This window comes from Ailuropoda melanoleuca, chromosome 6 (assembly GCF_002007445.2).
Source record: "Ailuropoda melanoleuca isolate Jingjing chromosome 6, ASM200744v2, whole genome shotgun sequence".
Classification (NCBI taxonomy): Eukaryota; Metazoa; Chordata; class Mammalia; order Carnivora; family Ursidae; genus Ailuropoda; species Ailuropoda melanoleuca.
In genome coordinates this window covers 65,191,717-65,204,471 of record NC_048223.1, presented here as the reverse complement: position 1 = coordinate 65,204,471, position 12,755 = coordinate 65,191,717, and the positions used below count along the sequence as shown (strand labels likewise).

The 12,755-nt window shown below is 42.2% G+C and overlaps 1 protein-coding gene across 21 annotated transcripts in view; it reads left to right on the top strand.

Moving 5' to 3' along the window:
• Positions 1 to 12,180, top strand: part of ANK3 (ankyrin 3) — a 657,955-nt gene extending 645,775 nt beyond the window's left edge. For all 21 annotated transcript variants that reach the window (XM_034662548.1, XM_034662550.1, XM_034662547.1 and 18 more), the window contains one exon: positions 10,759 to 12,180. The gene's annotated coding sequence lies outside the window, so the exon portion shown is untranslated. The remainder of the gene's footprint in view (positions 1 to 10,758) is intronic.
• Positions 12,181 to 12,755: the final 575 nt, after the last annotated feature.

Genomic DNA, 12,755 nt, shown 5'->3' with positions numbered 1-12,755 from the left:
TGGAGTTATTTTTATATTTATGTATGCATTCGTACACACACTGAAACTCAGTTCACAGTCCATAAACTTTTCTCCTCACAAATTAGGAATTTAAATGTAAATGGTGTTTGCAGAAGCAAATGTAAATAGTGACATTTGAGTCTCTTCTAAGAGCTGAGGCTCCACGTGCAATGTGGCAGCATTCTACAACCTAACAGGAAAACTATCTGGCAACAAATAATTCTGACAGATGTGTTCTTAGATGGGTGTAGATCCAGCCTTTTCACCATTTTAGCAGAACGGCATCTGACAACTTAATTTTGGTTGAAATATAGTGGTTGCCAAGTTTAAATGAAATGACTGAGATCCCCATATACTACTTGGTGTATCTTATGTAAACCAAAGCAAATTAAATAGGAGGTTAATGGACTACTATTTTTTTCAGTTAAATGTCTGGTAAGCTTTGTGTGAATTTGTCTGAACTTCTGTTCATAATGAGGATATTTTCCTTAACATTGTTTTCTAAACTTTACATTGTCCTATTATTTTCTACATGGCTACAATTAGGAAAGGTCACTTGGGGTGAAAAAGCAGATGGAGCTTTGAAAAGAAATTTGCAAACTTCTCTCTAAGTCTATGGGGTTAAGTAGCATGATTTCTTGAGGGCTGCATCTTAGCCCTACTGGTCCAAATGAAAAGAGCAAATAGATTCCAGCGTGGACTTACATACATCTTCTGTTCCCCAATTACCAGAATCCTGGTGTTGGAGTGTGGAGGTGAGGAACTGAGAAATTAGTCTCATTGCCCTTAATTTTGTAGGTGAGGTAACTAAGGCCCTGATAAACTCCTTTTTTTTTTTTTTTAGTTTTTATTTTAATTCCAGTTAGGTCACATAAAGGGTAATATTGGTTTCAGGTATACAGTAGAGTGATTCAGTATTTCCACACCCAGTGCTCATTCCAGCAGGTGCACTCCTTAATCCCCATCACCTATTTCCCTCCGTCCCACCACCCACTTCCCCTCTGGTAACCATCAGTTTGTCCTCCGTAGTTCAGAGTCTGTTTCTTGGTTTGCCTCTCTCTTCCTTTTTTTTTTTTTTTTCCCATTTGCTCATTTGTTTTGTTTCTTAAATTTGACATACGAGTGAGATCATATGGTGTTTGTCTTTCTCTGACATATTTCGCTTAGCATAATACTCTCTAGCTCCATCCGTGTTGTTGCAAATGACAAGATTTTGTTCTTTTTTATGACTGAGTAATATTCCATTGTGTATATATACCACATCTTTTTTTCCTTCTCAGATCTAGGATTAGGGGGAGGGTACGTGCCTGTTATTGCAGGCCCAGATAAATCCCTAACCCCTCCCTCTCAAAAAACCTTACCATGTGTTTATTCACTCTAAGATTTATTTCACTTCCTTTCATGAGGCTTTCTGTATAGGTCCTGAGAAACTCTTAGTAAACAGCATTAGTGTGGTACTTGCCCTTACTGAACTTATGTTGTGGAGATTTAATGTTAACCAGTCCTAACTGATCACATCCATATTTACTGGCACTGAGACAACTACCAAGGACTGCAGAACATTCTGGAAATAATAATATTTACTGTATATGACCCCTCCAGATGTTCCATGCCACTCTTCATGTAATTCTCACAGCCAGCCCTTTTGGAGAGATGCCCTTATCATCCCCATGTCAGAGGGGAGAAAACAGGGCCCAGATTGCCCAATGTCACATAAATTAAAAGTGGCAGAAATAGGATACCAACCTTCCACCAGAGCCAACACTCTCAACCATGTTAACAGGAGGCCTAACCCGGGTCTGAGGTGACAGGGAGGGTTTCCTTGAGCTCAGTTTTAAAGACTGCATGGGACGTGACTGGGTGGAGGAGGGGAGACAGCAGCACTCTGCAAAGGCCAGTGGGGAGGGTGGGGACAGGAAAGGAGGAGCGGTGAGAACAGGTCAGCGCAGCTGGCAGGGAGTTTGGCCCTTGGGTCTGCAAAGGTAGGAAAGGTGGGAGTTTTCAGGCCTCACGAGCCTCTCAGTAGGGATTCTGGTCTGTCACTGAAAGCAGAAGGAAAGCGTGCAGAGTTCCGGGTCAGGGCAGGGTGTGATTGAGTGCACATTCTCCATCACTCACCCTAGCAGCAAAGAGAGAATAAACCAGAGGTAGCCATCTCGGATGAGCAGAAAACCAAATACAGAACTACTGTTGACACTGGCTTGGGCTGTGAGGATGATAAGAGGCAGGCTGAATCAGGGGACAGCGACATGGCTTGCTTTTCACGCAGGGTGAGAGAGGAGAAAATGACCCATGACATCAGTGCACAGTATCTAGAATGAATCCACTTCTGACGCATACCTTACAGCCCAACCTGGGGCAAGACACACACATATACTCAGTAGCTGAGTAAAACACCAAAATGAGTCTGCCGTCTTGAGTTAGGCTGTATAAGCAGTTGTAAGTGATACGTGAAACTGAATCTAGAAGAGAGGCCAGTCAGCTTCAGTATGCCCCTAAAAGTTCGCCAGCTGGTTCAGTCAGCCTCAGACTCCGGGTGGTAAAGAGCCAAGGAGGGCGCCCACATCAGCTGAGCCATTTTTCTAGAGCCACATGTACCCAGTATCTATGAGTGAATGACGCCAAAAAAATACAACCGTGCTATTCTTCTAGGTCCTTCAGCGTAAATGAATACAGACAGGATATGGTCACTAACATACAAGAGGCCTTCATATGACAACCCGTCCCGTAAAGAAGCTGTCAGAGCCTTGGCTCACTTGCTTCCCCCACTCAAAGGAGAGAAATTCAGGTGAAAGTCATAGGAATGTGAAAATAACTCCAGCCTAAAACAAACTTAATGCGTCAGATGGAAAGAACAGTGTTTCGACTGTAAGCCTCACGTTACTCTCCAGGGTGCTCATTTACCTTCCATAAGTGAACTTAGGAAATGAGTCCAAGAATACCGCCTGGAATTCCAGGACACTGAATGTGTGCTCTGGGAAAATCAATTTGCAAATATATCGAGAGTTTTTATAGCCCTACTGCCTGCCTTTTTTTTTTTTAATAACAAAACAACTAAGCAAACAGAATGCTGCCAAATTTCACTGAGTCTCTGATGGTGACATCAAAATTTTTTTTCCATTTTAGAACCAGTTTTATTTTGAGCTATCTGAACCCTCCACCCGCTTTTCTTTAACACCAAGTCACAGCCATCTTGTTTTTAATGTAAGGGAAAAGCAAATGGCTTACAATAGCTATAAAGATTTGTACATAGCATGTAGTGATTTATAGTTTACAAAGTGCTTTTACATTTTTGTCTCCTTTAATCCTTCAAACAAGCTTCTAGAGCAGTCAGGCCAATGTCGTGTACGTGCTGCCGAAGCAAGCACTAGGTCAAGCCAGTTTGTTTGCTGCCTTCTACAGATGACTATTCCAAGGCTCAGGGAGGTCAGTGACATTTCTGTTGTCACACAGCGTGACTGACAGAACTAGAACTTGAACTCAAGATGATTGCTATTCCACCTGCTGCCCTTTCTGTTGCACTCGGCTGCATTTCTAAAATTATTTAAGAATAATAGTCATGATCTTGCAAATGATTACTTGTGCCAGGTACTAGGTCAGATCATTACATTCATTACCACATACAATCCCCAAAACAATGCTGTAAGGTAAGTACGACTATCCCTTTTTTATTAATGAGGAGACTGAAGTTGAGAAAAGTTAAAATGATTTACTCAAGGTGCTATAGAGCTGATGAACACAAGAATGAAATTTCAACTTACCCAGAACCTAAGTTCTTAACTATTACTCATATACATAGTTAAATAGTATTTGATGATGATTAAAGACCTGAAAGCAAATCTGAATCAAATAGATGTCCATAGGCAACCTGTACTAAATGTCTTTGTATTTGACATGTTGAAAATACTCAGATTTTCGTGTTTTTTTTTTAAATAAAGCAGAACTTCATTTTTAAGGCAGCCATAATTCCCAAATGTTTACTTCATAAATACCATCAGAGGGCTGATTAGTGAGGTTGCAGCAAGGGAAGGTCCCCAGATATAAACCATAAAGGACTGTGGAACAGCTGTATCCCAAACCTCTTTTGGGGGAAATGCTCAGGATCTCGCAGCCATATGGCAGCCAAGCATGACAGCAGTGCCCATGCTTGCCAGGGGCAGCATTTCTCCTGAGCCAGAAAGTTGACTCACTTTTTTCATTCCTTCAAAAAATATTTGAGCTTCCACCTGGCTGAAAGTGGAAAGGGAAATGTACAATGGTGAAGAAAACTTCCACAGTCCCTGCCCTTCCTAATGTCTCAGCCTGCAAGGGGGAATGAGATGGGACAGATGTTTAAGGGCTGAAAATACAAAATCCAAGATCCAATAAAAAAATAATGCAGAAACATATTTAGACCTGCGGCGGCTGGGGAAGGTTGCTCAGAAATCATGACATTTAGGGGCATCTGGCTGGCCCTCTCCTTGGAGCACATGAGTCTTGAACTCAGGGTTGTAAGTTCAAGCCCCATGTTGGGTGTAGAGATTACTTAAAAATAAAATCTTAAAAAAAAAAAGTCATGACATTTAAACTGAGACCTCATAGGTGGCACCAACCATGAAAAGAATGGGGAAGAGGATCCAAGCGAAGGATCCAACATGTGCAGGGCCCTCGAGGGAGGAAAGGCCTAGCATAGTTGAGGAAACTAAAGAGGATACGCACCCCAGAGCCTGGTGAGCTGGTGGTGGCTGGGGCAGGCACATGATGACATGAGTGAGGGATGCATCGTCACAGGCCAGAGAACAGGCTTTGATTTCATTCTAAAAGAGTCTGAAGCACCTGGAGGATTTTAATCAAGAGTCTGACCCGACTGTTTTTATAAGCACATAGGCAATGTGGAGAATGGGTTGGAGGGGAAACAAGAATAAAGCAAAGGTGACTGGTCAGCTAACTGAGCAGTCCCCCTCAGCCATAATGATGGCAGGGCTAGGACCTGGGAAGTGGTTTTAGGAAAGTCAACAGGAGGATTAGCTTGACAGGAGGATGAGAAGAAGGGTTGAGTGAAGAATGACTCCCAGGTTTCTGGCTTACACAACTCGTCAGTAGAGAAAGGAACAGAAGCAGAATGGGTTCTGAAATGAGTATCTAGCATTCAGGCCGGGCCTTGGGTTTGAGGGCGCTTATGAGCCATCCAAGTACCGTGTTAGACACGCAAGTCTGGAGCTCTGCAGAAAGGTTGGGGCCGCACCTATAACAATGTGAGAGGTAAGCGCTGAGTACCAGAGAACAGGTGTGATCATCTAGGGAGATGGACAAAGTGAGCAAAGAAGGAACTCAGGATTGAGTCCCAAGGAACAGGATTTTGCAGAGGAATAGAGCTTAGAAGGTTGCCTCTGACCTCTTCCTTTGTAGAAATCTCCAAGCTATTCTCTATCCTCTCATCTCGGATCGCCTGCATATTCAGCCTCAGCCTTCCAGCATACTTGTTTGGTTTTACCTCAGGATATCTCAGTCCATGAGCTTCATGGCAGTGGATGAGAGAAGCATTCCTTAATGTAGATTAGCTGACAAGCTTATATAAGTAGGTGGCGGTGTGCATTTAGAGCTCCTTTACTCCTTAGCTACAATGTGCAAAGGTTTGTGACGCACTGTGTAAGTGGTAGGGAGGGTACAACGCTGGAGGACACTCCAGTTTGACATTATTATCTGAGAGAACTCCTGCCCGTTGTAACGGTACAGTCTAAGCAGGGGGCACACGTGATCCTAAGTCACACAAATCAAAATACATAAATGTAATAAAAGATATAAACAGAATGCTCAGGGCATCCACTGGAAGATAGAATTACCTCCAACAGAGATCTTTTACAGTTTCTTGGAAGAGCATATTTGACTAGTTTTTGAAGAAGGAACTGCCTTGAGGCAGGGCAGTATGGACGATCATATGAGCTTGGCTCAGGAGTTTGGCCCTTATCCGGGATACGGTGGGTACCACTGGAAGCTTTGTGTAGGACAGTAATATGATCAGATAAGATTTAGGTAACCCTAGCAGTAGTAGAGGGAGAGGAGAGTTTGAACACAAGGGCCTCGGTTCTGAGACACAGATGAGGGCCTGAACTGGGGCAGAGAAAATGAAAAGGAGAGAACAGATTTGAGGAACCAGATTAGTTCTGTGTTGGGAGGGAAGGGTGAGAGTGGAAGACATCGGGGTTGCTTGTATGTAGGTAATCATTTAACAAAATCATAGAACGTAAGACCATGAAAACAAAATCAGGGGTCGACGTAGCCTGAAGTAGCTTTGTAGGTGGTCAGCATGCAGGGTCCTTGACATTCGTCGAAGATTAGGGAGAGAACTCTGGGTTAGAGATCATAGTGCGGTCGTTGTTAGTATTTGGGTGAGAAGTGGCCTGAGTGGATGGAAATGCCAGGGAGCTTACCAGCTGTGTGAACGCAGCCAGGTTCTGCGCCTGAATTTCCTCATCTCTCCTGGGATACGAACAGCGTACCTCTCGGAGTTGTTGGGAGAATCAACTGAGTTAATAAAATTAATCACTTTAAACAGTGGCAGGCAAGCCCATAGTAAGCACTGGGTAAGTTCAGCTATTCGTAGTTTTAAGACAGCCCGGAAGAGCACCTTGACGCGCCTGAATCAGGGGCAGGTGGATGGAGACCTGCAGGGTGCCGGGAGGGCATAGTGGGGGAAGTTGGAACAGCAGTGTCACTCAAATTCTCTGAGAAACAAGGGATAACCGAAAGTATTCTGAAGCGTAAACCAACATCACATGCAGAGAGATTCCAGGGGAAATTACTAAGACAGGCATTCTCATTCCCCTTTACTAACAAATGAATCAAGACAGAGTCGAGACAGACAGCAAAACCCCGGTGGTCACCGTTAATGACAGGTCTGGGTTTTAACCCAGCAGTTGCGAGGTGCAACCTGAATTTCTTACTCCTAAAACTTTTCCCTGAATTTATTTGGAGTAGATATGTTTTTATGTAGTTTTGTTTGTTTTTATTTTTCTTACCCTTTAAAAAAAAATCCCTAATTAACCAAAAGCCTTGGCTTTGAGGTAAAGAGCAAGGGCTCTAGAGTCAGGTGGCTTGACTCCTGTTTCTGGCTCTACTATGTGCTAAGCATGCAAACTCATGTTTGTTTATAGCTCTGAGCTCTATTTCCTTATCTGTAAAATGGAAGATATAATAGTACCTTATTGTTATTAATATTAAATTAGCTAAAGCCACATTGCAGCAATGCCTGACATACAACATTTAATAATAATAGCTGTACAATTTTATTACTGCTGTATGTTTTTTACTACCGAAATATAGATCAATGTTTTCCTTGTATTTTTTTTTCCACTGGCCCTATTTTAAAAATCACAAATCACTAGAAAAAAACAAACTCAAGAAAAGCCCTACTTATTGGTAGTAGTTGGACAAATCTACATGAACTTGGAATTATTTTTCAATAGCACTGTAGTTTATCATGATTACATGAAGTAAACAGAATTAATGCCTAGGAAAAAATGTTCTTAGCCCCATGACTTCTGTAATGAGAGAGAAAGAGAAGGGAAGGGAAGAGAGTTGGGTAGGAAGAGAAAGGAATAGAGTAACAAATCTGTGTTACCAGTTGGCTCTAAGGAGGGCGTTTCAGAAAAGGCTTTCTTTCCTAAAGCTGTTATTAAGTGAAGTCTTTCAAGAGGAGTAAGAGTTACCCTGCCAGGACAGATCTCCTTAGGAAAGCACAGTCTGCACTTTCATGGACATGACCTTTAACACAAACTTGAAGGATAGAGAGGAGTTAGATATAAGTGAAGATTCGGGAAGAGAAGTATAGGTGGATACAAAATCATCAGCAGAGGAAAGGAAGTTGGAAACCACTGTGTGGATGACGGGCACACAGTCTAGCGTCTCCTAGTGTGGTCTGTGAAGTCTCGACATCACCTGGGAGTCTCGTTAGAAATGCAGCATCTCTGGGTTTACTCTGACCTCCTGAATCAGAACCCACATTTGAAGATTCCCTTGGATGACACATGAGGACATCAAACTTTGAGAAGCAGTGTTCTAGAATATATATCACTGGCTCTTAAACTTGGTTGAACATTCAAATAATCTAGAGAGTTTTTTCATTGTTTTTTGAGGTTGGGTTCCACCTCAAGAAATTCCAAATAAATTGGCATGGGATGTGGCCTGGCTACTGCGTTTCGGGCGGGTTTTTTTAAGCCTCCCCAGATCATTCTAATATGCACCCAAGTTCTAGAACCACTGGAAATTGTGAAACAAAGCTTTTCATTGAAGAGTCACAGGCATTGAGCCTGATTGGGCTGAACTGCAGAGACCTTCATATACCAAGCTAAAGATGGGTGATTTTTGTTTTTACGCTGGGAACTAGGGGCCAAAAACCACTGCATGTGGACCTATAAGGGAAATGGTGTTTCTAAGCTCAAGGATACCCCTGACCTGAAAATGGATATGGAAACCACAGCATTCATCTGTAAAATATAAACTGCCACAAAATCCACTGAATAACTGTTTTTCTATACATGAAAAACGTTTCTTAAAAAAAAATGATAGTGAAATGACTAAAAGGAATATTTTTTTTTCTGAGTTGATGTCTACTATCTTTGGGTTTGAAAACCATGCAAAACCCAAAGACAGATTCCTAAATGCAGAGGCTTCTATCTCAGATGTAGTACCTAAACCCAAAAAGGGAAAAGGACTCAAATCTATTTCTGAAATGTCATCTCGATGGCTCCTGCCCTCACACTTTTCCATCAGATGGCGCTCTCATCACAGTTTGTACGATGTCAATATTTTATAATAGGCATACAGTCCCTCGGCCAAGGCCCTCATTCTTTCTGTAGAATGCTGTACTTGGTATAAAGTCTTTTGTCCAATGAATGACCTTCCACGTTCTAACTGCATGACCAAGAACAAGAGCGATTTACAAAGGGAACTCACTCCCAGTCTTTTTTTTTTTTTTAAACTATCACCCATATCCTACCTGAATATAAATGGGCATAATGAATAGCATTTTAAAAAACTGTAGAAATGTATCCAGTATTTCTATGAAAGATAAAATTTGCTTTCATTGAGTTGATAAGAGAAAGACCTTGCTTCTTATTGCAAGCTTAACCTGGGAAACTAGATTGGCTTTTGGAAGACAGGATGCAAAACAAAGTTCAGCTGGGTTGTAGTGATGATTGCATATCTATATAAATTTCCCCAAAATTATCAGACTGTATTTACAATAGATATGGCATGTAAATTATATATCAATTAAGCTGCACAAAGCTGGGGGGGGCTCCAACTAGAGGAAGTTGCTGAGGCTCCTCCCTAGGAAGATGGAGGGAGAACACGGGGGTCACATTATCATAGGGCCATCTAAGAATGCTGGTGCCCAGAAGATAAGGAGTAAGTGGTAATAACAGAGGGGAGAAAATCCAGATTTTACTCGAATTTGCCCACTTTCTGGGACATGGCCTGCCCAGATGAGTCACTTTCCTTCTCTACAACCTCTGCAGAGTCATGGGTGGGGTGGTGGTGGGGCAATATTGAAATCACCCCAGAAGGAATTGACACTGATGTTCTTCGCTCCAAGCATTAGTGACCTGGGGCATGGAGGTTAGTAGCAGTTTTCATACAAAAAAGGAAGCAAGAACCTAGTAGAGCAGACAGAGGAAGTGCTGTACTGACACACTGACCTAAGCCAAGGGTGTCCTGGGTGATCCATCTGAAAGAGAAGGAAACTTGTCTGGGGTAAGTAAACAACCTCAAGGTCACTGAGGACACACGGGCCCCCACAGAAGACACAGTTCTGAAGATGCCCCGATACCTGGTTGTTTCCAAAACTGTTCTTGCTTTACTCAGGTTCTCTGTAGGGGCTTGGACTTGTTCTCAGCCCGGCAGTCAAGCGTGTCACCTTTTCACACTGAAAGAGGAGGACGGAGTATACGTAGGAGATCTTTGTTTTATGAAGAAAGAGTTCATAGCAAAAATTGTTGATTTATTTGGACTGTCTTGACTGGTTCTAAAACACCGATACTTTATGCTGTTATTATCCAGTAAGACAGGATGTTCTCAGCTCCCATAAAGAAGCTCAGATATAATGAGCGGATCTTGTCGTGACGGATGCGGGGCAGGAGGAGGGAAGTGTTCTTTGCAGCGGTGGAAGACAGTGTTTAATTTTAATTTGCACATGGAAAAGCAATTTCAGGGTATTTGAAAGATGAGCTGCGAGTACTTATTATAAAACATACGGACATTACTGAAATGCTCTATCCTGACTCCATATCCCTGGCTCTTTATGCCCATGAGAACCCCAAACCCCTGGTATGTTGATGTTGATCGAAATCCCAGAAAGCACCTCTGTCAGCCTTCTCATTTTATAGATAAGATGAGGCCCAAGGGACTGGACATGGCTTTCCCAAGTACCTGAGTGACCTGATCGGAGATGGAACCCTAGAAGAGGGTCTTTTCTAACTCAGTCTGAAAACCCCAAGTACAGCAAGCAGTGTGCTGTGGAGAGCATAGGGTTACCTAGAAAAAGTCACTGCCTTCAAAGGGTTCTCGGGTACACCTCGGGGCTTTGTCCTGGCAGATTGCATTGGTCAGAAGTATCCTGTGAGGCTGCCCCCCCCATTAGAAAGTAGACACCCTGTTCTCTTAGGCTTTTCTGTTGAATGGCAAGGAAGGCTTAGGCAAATTCTTAAAAAATCGTAATAATAATAATAGGAAAGCAAGCAAGCAAGCTAAACTCACTACCTATTGTCTCTCTTTCCACAGGATCATGTGTTTTTACTGCCAGTATTGAGAAATTCATGGAAGATATGTCAGCAGGAAGTAAAAATTCACGGAGAAGGGTGTGTGTGTTTGCTGCTTCCACACATTAATGGCATGATTTTTTTTTATGCAAAAAGAAAAAAAAAAGAAAACTACCCGCATTTTAATTTAGCATGAGCCAATTTACAGAGCATGGAAATTCATTTTCATTCCCAGGATTGGCGCGTGTGCAATTAGCAATGCAGTGTATATACAAGAAGCCAGGCTGTTAACAGTTTATCTTAAGTAATTTGGTGTCATTTACAAAAGGAAGAAATTCCTGCCACCAGAAGAGACAGAAGATGGGACGATGAAATCACAGAGAAACACTAAAATTACTAACTCCACAACAGCTCGCCTTATTTTTCTTGGACCCAAACTGTCAGGGTATAAACACTATTTGTTTCTTTTTTAAAACATCTATAGTTTTGCTGTAAATAATAACACTGTATAAATTCTAACAGAAAAATAGAATAAATGTTGATAAGGCACTGCCTCTTAGAACACAAACAGAATATTGCAAATGCATTTAACATACTAGGGGTCTCAAGTGACCAGCCTAGAAGAGGGGGAGGGGTTCTGGGTGGGGGGGATCTTCACTGATTCTTGTATATTAGCAATTATAATGTTTGTATATGCAAAACTGCTAGCTTGATTTTAAAAAAAAACAACAACAACAAATCTTTAAAATCTGCTGCAAATTTAAATAATTCCCCAAATGAGGAATTCTGTAGTTCTGTGAAAAAATTTTTTCTTCAGAATACTAATATTTTGATGCATGTGTATCACCTTATTTTGATTAAATCTTTTCCAATTTTGCAAACACTACAGTATACTGCAACACAGAAGATTTTATCTGTAAACACAAAGCCCTTCATCTAATATTTGTTGCTATTGCCAATTTTTCAATGAAATGACCTAAAAATGGAAAAAAAAAAAAACCTATACGGTAGTTGCTTTAGGGGGAGGGGGGTGCTGTTAGTGCTTCAAAGGGGGTAATGCTTGCCGCTTTAGAGGTGGATGGTGCTCGTAAGAGGCCCCAGTCAGGGGTATTTAAAATGGACTGAACCGAAATTCTTAGCTAGTAGAATGGCAGCACGCTGTACAATGACTCCTGTATCGTGTACTGGCTATAAGATGTAGACACCTTTGAATAAGCCAATCGTTTGTAACCATTCTAGCAGTGTCATATTAGGGTAATAAGGCTGCTGTGTTTTAAAGGGCAGTTTTATTTGGGTTTTGGTGAAATCCTTTAATTTGTTGATTATATTCATATAAAATCAGCATTCATTGACACATAGCTCTAATGACATATGTATGAAAAACCATACACTGGATGACCTAGTCGATTATTTAAGCATAAAATAAATTGTGTTAAACTCTTCACCCATCTGTGCTCTATAGTGTCCTTGTGTTTTCTGGCAAAAGGTAGAAGGTAAACCGTTTGACTCTGGGCGTCTGGCCTCCCCCGCCCCCTCCCCAGTCCTGTTCCAGGCTCGGCCTCTGGGGTCACTAGAGCCCCTAATGTTCAGTTCTGCCCTGCAGCCTCCCAGCTTAATGAAAATTCTGTGCATTTCGTGGAGGAGCCAAGAATTAAAGATTAACTGACGACTGATATTGCCCTCATCTGGTTTGTGCTGTCCCCAGAAAAGGGGGAACGGGGGCTGTTGCAACCACATGTTCGGAAGTCATACACGGACCCTTCCAGCAAGCGTCCAGCATGTGGCTGCTTTTAGCCCCTAATGCACTCTGTTTTTGTTTGCCATTGGCATTCTTCATCAGTGCTGATAAGTTGGGAGATTTCACACGATAACCCAGATCCCTAACTTCCCCTAAAATGCAAGATTTGGCAACAACAGCCCTCGTTTCCAGCTGGCAATGACCTGCTGGAGCCATGTGCTCCCTGCCCTCCAACCAGGTGTATGGGGTCCAGGCAACACGGAGGCCAGCCGCACCCTGAC